The following is a 14467-nucleotide window of genomic DNA, read 5'->3' as shown; positions in this document are numbered from 1 at the left end:
CATTTCATTGAAGAATTGTGTTACAACATCAATATAGCAGTGCACACGCACTGGCCGTCGCCATTATGCCTATGGTCAGAGCGTGCACTCTGTAATGCTGACTGAGCAGGGTGGTGTTGGAGTCAGCGTGTGTGCGTATTGCTATGCAGACGTTGTATTACATTACGGCCACTCAGACTTTATACTGCATATTGCATCATTTCGGCTGTCACGTCAGGCACCACCAGCCAAGGAGCCTGAGAAAGGTCCCCGACTCTCTGCTGGGGTCAACCAGGACCGAACCCGTACTAAGGGGGTAAGCCGAAGTGAGAGTGATAAGAGACCCGGTTCACCTAAATTGGTCCCAAGGTCTAGTGGTGCCGCAGCTATTACGCGTTAACGGCGCCAAGGGCCTGGACATGTGACTGCCAACTGCCCCGACAGCTGAACCCATGGACTGCGGGTATAGTATATGTATGCCCAGCCAGTCTGCACAGCAACTACATGCACTGCCAGCAGCGAACCCCAATTGTGCCAGGTACTCATCAATGGGTACCAAACGGAGGCTCTCTTGGACTTGGGGATCTTAGTGACTCTGGTCCATAGGTCCCTGGTTGCCGGGGACAACCCCAATGGATGGAAAGTGGTGATGGTGTGTATACATGGGGAACTCCGAGAGTACCCGACTGCAGAGGTTACTTTGTCCATACCTTGTGGAGAAAGAAAAGGTGTGGTGGGAGTGGTGAAGACCCTTCCATATGGAACTGTGTTGGGAAGAGACTTACCCCTATTCTGGTCCCTGTGGGAGACCAGGGTTAACCCTCCCAATGTAAATGTTATTCCAGGCACGGAACCCGAAGATGTTGATACCTGCCGTGGGGGTTGCCAACTTAGGGACAGAGTATAACCCCGATATGTTTCCCCTAGAGGTATTGGCAGGAGAGGTCGAGGAGACTCCAACGATCCCCGAGCTGGAAGTGTCCCCTGGTAAGTTTAGGACAGCTCAGCTCCAGGATCACACTCTGGTCTGGGAACAAGAAAGGGTGATGGAAATAAATGGAGTGGCTCAGCAACCAGGCGCTGAGGCAGTTTTCCCCCGGATGGCTATCCACTGTGATTTGTTATAAAAGGGTGGATAAACTCCGGGATGAAGTGGTGGAACAACTGGTAGTGCCCCAATCCTACCGTTGAGCGGTGCTCAAAATGGCTCACACCCACATGCTGGCAGGGCACTTGGGGGCTAAAAAGACACAGGGGCACGTACTACAGCATTTTTTTGGCCTGGGAATTATGCTGAGGTCCAGAGGTATTGTGAGTTCTGTCCCGAGTGTCAACTTGCCACATTCACTGCGCATTTCTGGAGTCCATTGATGCATCTACCCATTATAGAAGTACCATTTGAGTGAATAGCAATGGATCTGGTAGGGCCTATAGTGAAATCCGCATGTGGGCACCAACATATTTTGGTCATAGTGGACTACGCCACGGGGTACCCAGAGGCGATACCTCTCCGCCACACCTCGGCAAAACTAATAGCCCACGAGCTGTTTGCCATGTTGCTTTGGCCCACCAAAGGAAATCCTCACAGAAAAGGGGACTCCTTTTATGTCTAAGGTGACCAAGGAACTATGCAAGCTGCTCCGAATCAAACAGCTACGCACGTCAGTGTAGCACCCACAAACCAACAGGTTAGTAGACAGGTTTAATAAGACCCTTAAGTCCATGCTTAAAAAGGTAGTCTCCAAGAACGGGAGAGATTGGGACATGTTATTGCCCTCTCTAATGTTCGCTATCCTCTAGTTACCACAGGCATACAGGTTTCTCACCATTTGAGCTACTGAATGGCAGGCATCCAAGGGGGTTGAAGTAGCTAAGGAGATGTGGGAACAGGAGCCAACTGCACATTGGAGTGTGATCGAGTATGTGGAAAGCACGCAGGATCGGATTGCGGCAGTCAAGCCCATAGTCAAGGAGCAGCTGATGGATGCCCAGGCCACGCAGAGCTGCACTTATAATAAAAGAGCCACGGTTAAGACCTTTAAACAAGGAGAGCGGGTGTTGGTACTAGTGCCCATCCCAGAGAGTAAGCTCATGGCCAAGTTGCAAGGGCCATATGAGAAACAGGGGATGGTGAGAAAATTAAATTATAGAGTGTACCAGCCCAGAGAGAGGAAACCCGAACAACTGTTCCATGTAAACCTGCTAAAAGCCTGGAAGGATTGGAAATGTTTGGTCATGGAGGCAACTTCGGTCGTACCAACGGGCAACCCTCTGTCACCGGCCAAGGACGCAATCGGGAGCCAGTTTAAAATAAATGATGCTCTCACAAAACAGCAACGACGGGAGGCTCGGGTTCTGGTACAACAGAATACGGATGTATTCTTATAGCTGCTGGGGCTGACTTCGGTCATTCAGCATGACATTGTCACTGAGCCTTGGGTAAGAGTACGGATGAAATCATACCTAGTGCCAGAATTCCAGATGCAAGCCATCGCGGCTGATGTGAAGCAAATGCTTCAGTTGGGAGTCATCAAGGAGTCCCGGAGTGAGTGGGCTAGCCCCATTGTGCTAATTCCAAAGGCAGATGTGTCATTATGCTTTTGTAATGACTTCAGAAAATTAAATGAGGTGTCAAAATTTGACCTCTATCCCATGCCCAGAGTGGACGAGCTAATTGAGAGATTGGGAAGGCCCAGTATTTGACAACGTTCGATGTCATCGAAAGAAAAGACCGCTTTTATAATGCCAGAGGGTCTCTATCACTATGTTGTCTTGCCCTTTGGATTGCATGGGGCTCTTGCCACATTCCAGAGGCTGATGGACATAGTGTTAGAGCCTCATCGGAAATACGAGTCGGCATATTTAGACGACATAGTGATCTTCAGTGCTGACTAGAATACCCATCTGTCCCAGGTGCAAGCAGTGCTGGATTCTCTCAGAATCACGGGTTTAACAGCGAACCCAAAAAATTTGAGGTGGGACTCACGGAAGTTTGGTACTTAGGATATGTGATTGGCTGCGGGGTTATCAAACCCCAAATAAACAAAGTTGAGGCCATCCAAAACTCGCCAAAGCCATTAAGTACCAAACAGGTGAAGGCGTTCCTCGGCATCATTGGGTACTACCGCCAGTTTATACCCAATTTTGCTGGGAGATCGGAACCCCTAACCGACCTGTGAAAGGGTAAAAAGTCAGTTATGGTCCGGTGGAATCCTCAAATGGAGGAAGGATTCCAGTCACTGAAGTCGGTGTTGTGTGGACAGCCGGTCCTCATCAGCCCCAACTTCAAGGAAACATTTATAGTGCAGATATATGCCTCAGAGGTGGGTCTAGGAGCAATACTGTCGCAAAAAGTGAACAGGGATGAAAACTGCATCACCTACTTGAGAAGGAAAATGACTCCAGCGGAGAAAAATTATAGCGTAGTGGAGAAGGAGTGCTTGGTGATTAAGTGGGCCTTGGAGTCCCTATGCTACTAATTGCTTGGGTGTCAGTTTCATTTGATAACAGACCATTCACCCCTTGTCTGGATGATCAATGCAAAAGAGAGGAATGCTTGGGTCACCAGATGGTTCCTGTTCCTACGAAAGTTTAGGTTCTCAGTGGAACATCGAGAGGGAAAGTCGCAGGGAAATGCAGATGCCCTGTAACAGGCCCCCTGTATTGTGACAAATGTTCAACCCCACAAGTTTGAACAGGGGGGGAATGTAAGGCAGTGACAGGTGCTATATGCGAGGGTCGCTATGTGTCCCCCAGGATGCACCTAGAAGCGTACTAAGACCGCTGGAGTGCATTGCAGTCACACATATAGCTGTGATTGTAGTGCAAAATAGAAGTAAATTTGGTCTTGGGCAAGCTATTTGCCCAAGGCAGATTAAAGAAAACCCTGCATGGACTTTTATTTTTGAAGTGGACTACACGATGGTAGTGGTGCGGTCCACTTCCTCCAGGCCGGGTCTTACAAGTGGCCCATGGCCACAGATTTCACTTAAAAACCCTGCAGCAAAGGGTTGAGTGTGTCAGTCCTGGTTTGCAAACTTGCAGAGCAGGTGGCTCAGCAATACTCAGCCTGTGTGAAGGTAACACTGAGCCAAGCGGAGCTAATATGCCTGGCACCCCTCAGCATGACACGGTGGTGCAGTCGCCCAAGGCAACAGTCTCTGTTAAAGACTATCCTGTTTCCCAGTTGCGATCCAGAGGATACCTTTTGTGTTCCAGTTGTAATTTTCTTTGGACATTAATAGACATTTCCTTTGAACTTTTCTGTGGTCACTGCCTGTCTGTCACACTGCACCAACCCCGTTGCACTAGAATATTTATACATACTGTATATAGCAATAAATATATATCATTTGACATCTAAAATATATTTTATGTATGAATATATAATATTGTGGTGTGACTGGTGGTCGCGTGGTTAAAGGGAGGTATATGTCACAGGGATGGATGCACCCTGCGATGCAACCCGGAGTATTTTGTCTCTAGTGTACATGAGCACTAAAGAAGTCATTTAGAGCACTGGGTCCGGGTTGCGAGTAGCAATGAGAGATGTGAGAGTCTGGCTACCCATATTGCCTCACCTCTGGGTGAGAGTGTTGACTGTACCCGTTTTCCTTCAGGGACTGCAGTTGTCAGGACCTGTAGTGAGGTCATGACCATGTGATCAGCCCACGTGATCCATACCTCACCTATGGGTGTGGTTACAGGGCTATGTAATTGAGGTGTTTAGCACATGTGATAGTGTGTTGGAGTCTGGCAGTGTGCACAGACTTCCATGTCTGTCCGGGTGGGACATTACAGTGTGGTCTCTGTGCAGAAAAGGAGAAGCCACCCTGTGTGTACGGCTCAAGACGGAGTCTCCGGGCTGGACATTGACCTGGCCTGTATGTGCACAGGGCCTGAGGGAACAAAGCCCTGCTTAGGACTGTTTTTTGTTGCTGTAAGACTGTTTGCCTTTTGTTCATGCTTCCATGGTTTATGGAGAAAATAAACCGAATGGATTCGTTTTAATCCTGAGTGTGCCAGTGTTTACCTCCAAGACCGGCAACGTGAGTAATCCCCGTCCACAGACAGTGCGGAACGTTACAATATATTGTTATTGCTTTATCACAATATCTGATCATATGCTTCCAATTCGCTGCTTCCTCTGGGAACTTCGGATAGGATGATTCAGCTCTTATTCCAATTTTATTCAGAAATATGGGGCTTTTATATGATCGCTGTATAATACTGAATTTAGTCCATTTGTATTGTTTACTACAGTGGGGAAAAAAAGTATTTAGTCAGCCACCAAATGTGCAAGTTCTCCCACTTAAAAAGATGAGAGAGGCCTATAATTGACATCATGGGTAGACCACAACTATGAGAGTCAAAATCAGAAAATCCCCTTGTCTGATTTGGCAAGATTTATTTTGCAAATTATGGTGGAAAATAAGTACCGTATATACTCCAGTATAAGCCGAGTTGAGATTTCCAGCCCATTTTTTAGGCTGAAAGTGCCCCTCTCGGCTTATACATGAGTCATTGTCCCAGGGGGTCAGCGGGGGAGGGGGAGTGGCAGGAGCCGGCAGCTGTCACATCATACTCACCCACTCCTCGCGATCGCTGCAAGTGCTCCCTGCATCTCTCTGCTGTCTGGCAAGGCAGCTTCGTCCTGTGTTCAGAAGCCACGTGGAACCGCTCATTAAAGTAATGAATATGCATGCGTCTCCACTCCCATAGGCGTGGAGCACATATTTATTACCTTTACGAGTGGTACCATGTGACTTCTGAACAAAGGAAGAAGCTGCCTTGCCGGACAGCAGAGATGCAGGGAGGACTTCCAGCGATCGTGCGAGGAGGGGGTGAGTATGACGGGGAGGATTGGGGGAGCCGTGCCGAGCCATGCATGCAACAGGGGGAGGACGGAGGAGCCATGCATGCACGGGGGTGGACGGGGAGGACGGCGGGGCTGTGTATATAGCAGGGGGAGGACAGAGGAGCCATGCATACAGCAGGGGGAGGAAAGAGGAGCCTTGCATACAGCAGGGGGAGGACGGAGGAGCCATGCATACAGCAGGGGGAGGAAAGAGGAGCCATGCATACAGCAGGGGTAGGACGGAGGAGCCATGCATACAGCAGGGGTAGGACGGAGGAGCCATACATACAGCAGGGGGAGAACGGAGGAACCATGCATACAGCAGGGGGAGGATGGAGGAGCCATGCATACAGCAGGGGGAGGACGGAGGAGCCATGCATACAGCAAGGGGAGGACGGAGGAGCCATGCATACAGCAGGGGGAGGACGGAGGAGCCATGCATACAACAGGGGGAGGACGGAGGAGCCATGCATACAACAGGGGGAGGACGGAGGAGCCATGCATACAACAGGGGGAGGACGGAGGAGCCATGCATACAGCAGAGGGAGGATGGAAGAGCCATGCATACAGCAGGGGGAGGATGGAAGAGCCATGCATATAGCAGGGGGAGGACAGGAGAGCCATGCATGCAGCAGGGGGAGGACGGAGGAGCCATGCATACAACAGGGGGAGGACGGAGGAGCCATGCATACAGCAGGGGGAGGACGGAGGAGCCATGCATACAGCAGAGGGAGGACAGAGGAGCCATGCATACAGCAGGAGGAGCCACATATACTAGGACAGGGATGAGGGGACAATGCATACCCAGCTTATACTCGAGTCAATAAGCTTACCCAGTTTTCCGTGGCAAAAATTAGGTGCCTCAGCTTATACTCGAGTATATACGGTATTTGGTCACTTTGCATCCCGAACAATTTTCCTGGCATTTGTCACAGCTCACAGGTGAGGATGTTACCTTTAGTAGCCAGTCAAACCCATTTATGTCAACTTCTGTGCATATTATCAGGCCAAAATCACCAGGTATGTGAACTTTTGATCAGGGTCATTTGGATGTTTTGGGTTGTCATTATGATTTAAAAAGAGTAAACACAGTAGTTTGACAATAAATGGCTTCACCCAACCACTAACCATGAGTGGTGAAAAAGTTTTGGTGTTATCATTCATATTCTCTGAAAAAAGGCCAAGAAAGCAAAAATTCTGCGGGGTATGTAAAGTTTTCAGCACAATTGTAAATGATTGTTACTCAGTTATTAGTCATGATATTGTGGTGTTATTCAATTGTTGTATAGTGGTGTTACTTAGTCATGGTGTTGTGTTATTATTTAGTCATAGTGTGGTAGTGTTACTCAGTCAATGTGATATAAAACATTGATTGTATTATGTGACGCAGTGACCCCTGTTACAGCCAGGGGGCGCTGTGTGTTCTCCCCAGGATACGCATGGAGGCGTATTGAGGCTATGGCTGTTAAGGGCTGGCGGAACGCACCAAATAATAAAGATGGTTTTTAGGTGCGTTCGCAGCCCGGGGTCCACCGTGCAGAGGTGTTAACTGCTGCTCGGAAATGGCGGACGCGATATGGCAGTATAATAACGGAACACATGGGGTTAACCTCACCCAATGTGTACAGAGGCGGACTCTGTTATCTCACAGAGCCGCACAACCGCAAAATAATAAATGCCATAGCCTGTTATTGCTCACAGAGCTCGGCAGTGTGAGCGCTAGCGTATAGTCACAGAACTCAGCCCTTAGACCGCAGGACTGAAGTCCCTCTAGACCGCTAGCGCTCGGCACCGCAACTGCGATGCCAGCAAGGGTTAAATAAATTACATATGCAAGTGTGCACAGTGCCGCTCAGGTGGACGCCACTAATCGCCCTGGGTTGGGCCAGGTAAGCACACAGGTTGCGCAAGGCGTTGCACCGGCGTGGCTGTCACTTGCCGCGGTTTGATAGTGCCCTATAGTGGGCGACACCATCGGACGCTAGTGTGCAGACGGCTGGTATGCACTGTGGCCTATAGACTAGCCACCTGCAGGCGCTGACTCAGACTTTAAACCCTACCAACATACGTATCAAAAGGGAAGGGGTTTCATAATTAGTCAGTCATCAGATACATGCATCCATCATCATACACTCCAAACTATTTGAGCCTATCCTAGCGCATGGCCACACGGCCATGCTGTTCTTTTATAGCTGCATCCTTCCGGGACCTTCCTGACCTTTCAGATGGTCCAATCCGAGCTGGAGAAGGACCTGAGCATGTGACCTCCGATCTCCAAAGAGAGATCGTCCCACGGGCATGCTCATTGGAGCTAAAGAAGGACTTAGTCCCTGGAGTGGCTCGCTGCTGGCCAGCATGTGTTGTCAACCCTGAACCAGAGGTGGCAGCAGCAACCGATCCTACACTGCTGGTCTGGGCAGAGCGCCTAGACCAACGAGTCTGCTGAGCAGGCTCCACTGCGGCCGAAGAAGAATGGGAGACCGCTGGGTGCAAGGCTCTGGATTCCTGCTGTGCAGTGGCAGTTAGCTGACGCCTAACAATGGCAATGCATAATGGTCACAGACATAGCTGGGATTGCAATGGGGAAGCAGTGACTGATGTCATAGGTAGGGGTTGTGGTGTAGTCTCCCCAGGATATGCACGGAGGTGTATGAAGGCCATAGGTGTGCATGGCAGTCATGGGTGTAGCTGTGACTGCAGTGCAGACTGATAATAAAAGTAAGTGTTAGTCTTGGACATGTTAGTGCCCAAGACAGAGGTAGGGAAAACCTGCTCTGGATGTTGTTTGAAAGAGATTGCAGTATGATAGTGTTGCAGTCTGCTCCATTCCGGACTAAGGTTTTCCATGTGGCTGAAAGCCACAGGTGTCTGATAAAGGCCCTGCAGGAAAGGGTTAGTAAGAGCTGAGTAGGTCTGAGGGAGTCTCAGATGTGTCAGGGCCAGAGTGAGGCCTGGCAGTGTACACAGAGATGCAAGTCATCCATGGTAACTGGTCTTGGATGTGGATAGTCCTGTGCCCGAAAGAAGACTGGCGTGTGAATTGATTGCAAAACAGGTGGATATGGTGCCCGGCTGCGATCCGGAGGATATCCTGGACTGTGTACGTCTGTGAGTAGACACCCACGGGAACTAGTCAGAGGAAGACTGGCGTGTTTAGTGTCTGTAAAATGAACGTTGCCGTATAATATATATTCTGCAAATGGTGAAATGGATACTAGTTATATGCACTTGTGTGGATTGGACTTTTATGTGTGAAGATATCACATTAAAGAGACTTTTGTGTTTGAATTTTGTGGGTCACTGCCTTATCACTGTGTACGGTGCTACCACTGCCTTACATATGGTATTACTTTGTCATGGTATGGCAGTATTATTTGATTATATGTATGGTGGCATTATTCAGATATTATATGGTGGTGTCATTTAGCTATAGCATGGTGGTATAATTCAGTTATTGTATGATGGTGTTATTTAGTCATTGCATGGTGGTATTATTCAGTTACTGCACAGTGGTGTCATTTAGTCATGATATAGTGCTGTTATTCAGTTATTTTATGGAGGTGTTATTTAGTCATGCTATGGTGCTATTATTCAGTTATTGTACGGTGGTGTTATCTAGTCATAGTATGGTGGTATTATCCAGTCATTGTATGGTGTGTTACAGTATTTAGTTATAGTATGGTGGTATTATTCCGCTTTTGTATGGTCTTATTACTTAGTATGATATGTATGTATGGTATTACATAGTATGGTGGTATTATTCCGTTATTGTATGGCGGTGTCATTTAATCATGGCATGGTGGCATTATTCAGTTACTGTATAGTGGTGTTATTTAGTCATGGTATGGTTCTATTATTCAGTTATTGTATGGTGGTGTTATTCAGTTATAGTATGGTGGTATTATCCAGTTATTGTATGGTGGTGTTATTTATTCATTGCATGGTGGTATTATTTGGTTATTGTATGGAGGTGTTATTTATTCATTGCATGGTGGTATTAATTGGTTATTGCATAGTGGTGTCATCTAGTTATGGTATGGTAGTATTCAGTTATTGCATTGTGGTGGTAGTCATGGTATGGTGGTAATCAGTTGTTGTATGGCGGTATTAGTTATTCATGGTATGGTGGTGATGGTTCAGTTATTTTATTTTGGTGTTGATCACAGTACAGGTATTCCTATATGGTGGTGTTATTCAGGTATTGTACAGTGGTGTACTTAGTTATTATATGGTGATGGTGTTGAAAATTATTGTCTGATTGTACTATTCAATTCTTCTGTGTGTGTTATTTAAACATTTTGCAGAGGAATTAGTTAGGTATATTGTTGTGTTATTTAGTGATTTAGTGATAGTATGGTGGTGTTATTCAGGTATTACTATATGGTAGGGTTATTCAGCATATAGTATGGTGTATTAATCAGTTACTTTATTGTGGTACTAAAACTATGTTGTTCATTTATTGTATGCTTGTGGTAATAAGGTTATGATATGGTGGTTATATTTATTTGATTTATTGTAGCATTATTGATTAATAGTGTGGCAGCATTTAGTTGTTGCAAGGTAATACTATCCAAGAAACGTATGATGATATTTTACGGTAGCACAACTAATATAGAGCAATGGCAAACAGCAATTTATTGTTTATTATTGATCTCTTCTTAAACAGTGGGCAACTACAGCCACCCAAAAATGCGCAAATAGCAAATACAGTGGGGAAAAAAGGATTGGTGCAAGTTTTCCCACTTAAAAGATGAGAGAGGCCTGTAATTGACATCATAGGTAGACCACAACTATGAGTCAAAATGAGAAAACAAATCCAGAAAATCACCTTGTCTGATTTGGCAAGATTTATTTTGCAAATCATGGTAGAAAATAAGTATTTGGTCATTAACAAAAGTTCATCTCAGTATTTTGCACAATTGGTGGATGACTAAATACTTTTTTCCCCACTGTACATCTTGCTTATCTATGTATCCAAAGCAGAGAACGCCCATTTGACAATGTAACATGGGAATAATCCCTCCAACCAAATTTTTCCACGATACACGAAGGATGGATATTTGACTTGATCTACTATGCAATTATCCATATAATTTTAAGGTCTAAACCCTAAAGTGCTCCTTTACAATGTGCTGCTTTTACATTAGCCTTTAGGATTGCTGCAGCAAAGTGTCAATGAAGGTGGAGCTGGACTTATTAGCGCCTCTAACACCATCTTACTCGGCGGCACTGTATCATACTAAGTACATTATTAGTACAGTAAAGTAAGAATAATATTCAGCAGAAAGCACGAGAACAGGTTATATCCTGCCAATCCCAGGTACACTGATTTATGAAAGCGCTAAAGAGTAGAACATCCAGAAGTACAGAAGGTTTTACTAAATGATTCCCCAAGACACCCAACACCTCGGAAGGTAGCTCCATGGTAGGAAATATTCAGAGGTTTATTGCAGAAATGACTGTCCCATTTATCTGAATGGGGTTTGCGGAATTTCATTTGATTCGAGGGACCTGTCACTCGTGATATACCCAATGGCAGGAATCCTGGTGTCCCCATGGAAAGGGGCATTCTTAACAAGACAAGTGCTAGAGGTGAAGAACATAGCTTTCACTCATGTATGCGATGATGGACCGAACAGCTGTGACGGTGGGGAGGGCGGTGTTTCTGGAGGATCTTCAGGGAAAAATGCAACATCTGTCATCTCCCATCCAGCGACTCCTCACAAGCGTGTCACCGCTAGTACAAAATACAGGATGACACCCAGATCAATACAACTCTAATGACATGGTCCTGACATGCAACCTGCATGCATCACCAGCAGCTAAGAACCAGTGTCAGGGAAATTCTAGGACTGGATCAGATCTCACTAGCAAAATGAGGAGTAGTCTGACAAGATGACAGCGGTAGAAGAAACCATCACTGTACATACAATGCACATCATAAACCCACCGAAACCGGAATGTTGATGTGTGAATGGCACAGACAGCATCATACATTGTGGCACGGCCAGGGGACCATGTCTGGAACTGACTCCCCGATCACACTAGCTGTCCTTCACCACATCAGACCATCCATAGACAGCTGGTAAAATGTGTCTGCTGTCTGTCCTCTGCGTCCATCCTCACCAATAGATGTCACAGATCGTGACACCCATCACTGAAGGTGACTGGAGGCTGCTGTGTGCCGCCATACTTTCTCACAAATCGGTGACTGAGCTGGGAGAACTTTGCCACCCCACGTCACAGAGCGGCTGTCACCTTAAATGACTTTCTGGTCCGGCTACTTGGTAACCCATGCAGCGCCAGAAGAGCGAGGACTGCAGCGCTGTAGGGTAAAAGATGGCATTTGCAGCACTAAAATAAAGTCACGTCTAGGACAAGAGGCTCCGGACACAAACAGAAGCGTGCCTACTGCTGAGATGGCAGAAACCGATGTACTGAACTATGGTTCTTACAGTTGTACACAGAGACATTACATTTACAAGAGGATGGTTGTCACCAGATCACATCACACTGTTTAAACATCAGAATTTCACACGGCCACGTATAACACCAATTATACTTGGTTTTCTTTATGTTTGTATCATGAAGAAAAAGTGTTGTCGGCATCATCAACCATAGAGACCATTCTGTATTGGGAGAACTTGGTCAAGACTGCAGTATAAGCCTGCAATGGATATCCACCCTATGAGAGCAGGTGCCCTGTCCAAGCACTGGGTAACGGTGCCCTGGACACTGGGTAACGGAGCCCTGCAGCACAGGAACGGGCACCTGCCTCAGGGAAAAGTAGAGTGCAAGCTTTAGGGCAGAGTACCTAGCAAAGAGAATATTAGATAGATAGATAGACATAGAGATAGGGAGATTAGATATGGGATAGATAATGATGGATAGATAATATATACATAATAGATAGAAGATAGAAAGATACAGGATACATAGAAAGATAGACAGATACATACAGAGATAGAGATGAGATAGATAGATAGATAGATAGATAGATAGATAGATCGATGATTGATAGATAATAGAGAGGAGATCCATTATTTGTCCAAATAGACGTTTTCTTTCTAATATTTCATTTCCCAGAACTAATTTGTACCATTACCTAGAGTAATCTTGTGATTTATAACAGACTTGCACACATCAGATGCTGGGGACGTACGCAGACGTCAGGGTTCCCATGGAGGGTGCTCCCCCAGCCCTGGCACGGGCTACCCCTGGGGTGATGCCTCCCTTTCCATGCAGCAGGGGATCGTCATCCTCCCTCACAATAAATGACACCATAGATTTTGCCATTCATTCTGTCTCTGCATCAATATGCCATTAACCAGTGAGCTGCCGGGCATGCATGACCTCTCCGGCTGATGCCAGCCCCACCGCCCGCTTCCATGACGAGCCCTGGTGCCGGAGACCCTTGGGTGGCACCGGGCAGAAGCCCCGGTGCCCAGACTCACCTCCTCACACAGCCGGCTGCTGCCAGTCCGGGATGCGCCACATCTTCTCCGGGGAAGGGATGTGATTTCCTCTTCTTTTCCCAGGGAGAACCCCGCGGGGTTGGCACGGGCAGAAAGTTGGGCAGAGCGTCTCTTCCCCTGGGTGGTGGTGAGGGGGATAGAAGGGGAGGAGACCTGGGTCTGTGCTGCAGTGCAGGAGAGCTGGGCTCCCAGTCAAGCCAGGCAGGAGCGATGTCTATGAGATCCAGTCAGAGGGAGAGACCGAAACAAAGGAAGGTGGATCCGGCCGTGAGAGGAGCAGCTCCTCTCCTCACTGCCACAGCTGCCCGTGGACCGGTCACACCACCCTGCCCGAGCTGCGGCCACAGCCTGCCACCCTCATGCCAATCCTCTGCGCCTCAAACTTATGACCACTAGTGGAGGAGAGATCACAGAAAAGCAGGAATGGATTACTGTGTTGTGTGGAGCTGTAGTCTGCAGTGTCCTGATAGAAGTAATGGCAGCTGGTGGATGGATCTGCATGTGTTGTGTTTCACAATGTCCATCTATGAAGGGAAATATCTAATGTCTGCCCGCTTACCTTATATCACATCAGGGATCCTAAATGTCTACCCGCTTACCTTAGATCACATCAGGGATCCTAAATGTCTGCCCGCTTACCTTATATCACATCAGGGATCCTAAATGTCTGCCCGCTTACCTTATATCACATCAGGGATCCTAAATGTCTACCCGCTTACCTTAGATCACATCAGGGATCCTAAATGTCTGCCCGCTTACCTTATATCACATCAGGGATCCTAAATGTCTACCCGCTTACCTTAGATCACATCAGGGATCCTAAATGTCTGCCCGCTTACCTTATATCACATCAGGGATCCTAAATGTCTACCCGCTTACCTTAGATCACATCAGGGATCCTAAATAGAATCATAGAATCATAGAATCGTAGAGTTGGAAGGGACCTCCTGGGCCATCTGGTCCAACCCCCTGCTCAAAGCAGGATTCGCTAAATCATCCCAGTCAGATGTCTGTCCAGCCTCTGTTTGAAGACTTCCATTGAAGGAGAACTCACCACTTCTCGTGGCAGCCTGTTCCACTCATTGATCACTCTAACTGTCAAAAAGTTTTTTCTAATATCTAATCTGTGTCTCTTCCCATTCAGTTTCATCCCATT

At 47.1% G+C, this 14467-nt stretch overlaps 1 protein-coding gene across 7 annotated transcripts in view; it reads right to left on the bottom strand.

The window, feature by feature from the left end:
• DLGAP3 (DLG associated protein 3) overlaps nt 1–13692 on the bottom strand; it is a 943374-nt gene extending 929682 nt beyond the window's left edge. For 4 of the 7 annotated variants that reach the window (XM_073563162.1, XM_073563171.1, XM_073563190.1 and 1 more), the window contains exon 1: nt 13291–13691. The gene's annotated coding sequence lies outside the window, so the exon portion shown is untranslated. Of the gene's footprint in view, nt 1–13290 lie in introns of all 7 variants that reach the window. The other 3 variants (XM_073563179.1, XM_073563204.1, XM_073563185.1) reach the window with 2 other exon arrangements.
• Between the last annotated feature and the right edge of the window lie 775 nt (nt 13693–14467).

This window comes from Dendrobates tinctorius, unplaced genomic scaffold (assembly GCF_039654945.1).
Source record: "Dendrobates tinctorius isolate UK_male_01 unplaced genomic scaffold, ASM3965494v1 ptg000015l, whole genome shotgun sequence".
NCBI classification, from domain to species: Eukaryota; Metazoa; Chordata; class Amphibia; order Anura; family Dendrobatidae; genus Dendrobates; species Dendrobates tinctorius.
The sequence above is the reverse complement of the archived record's forward strand: the minus strand, read 5'-3'. Positions and strand labels throughout refer to the sequence as shown.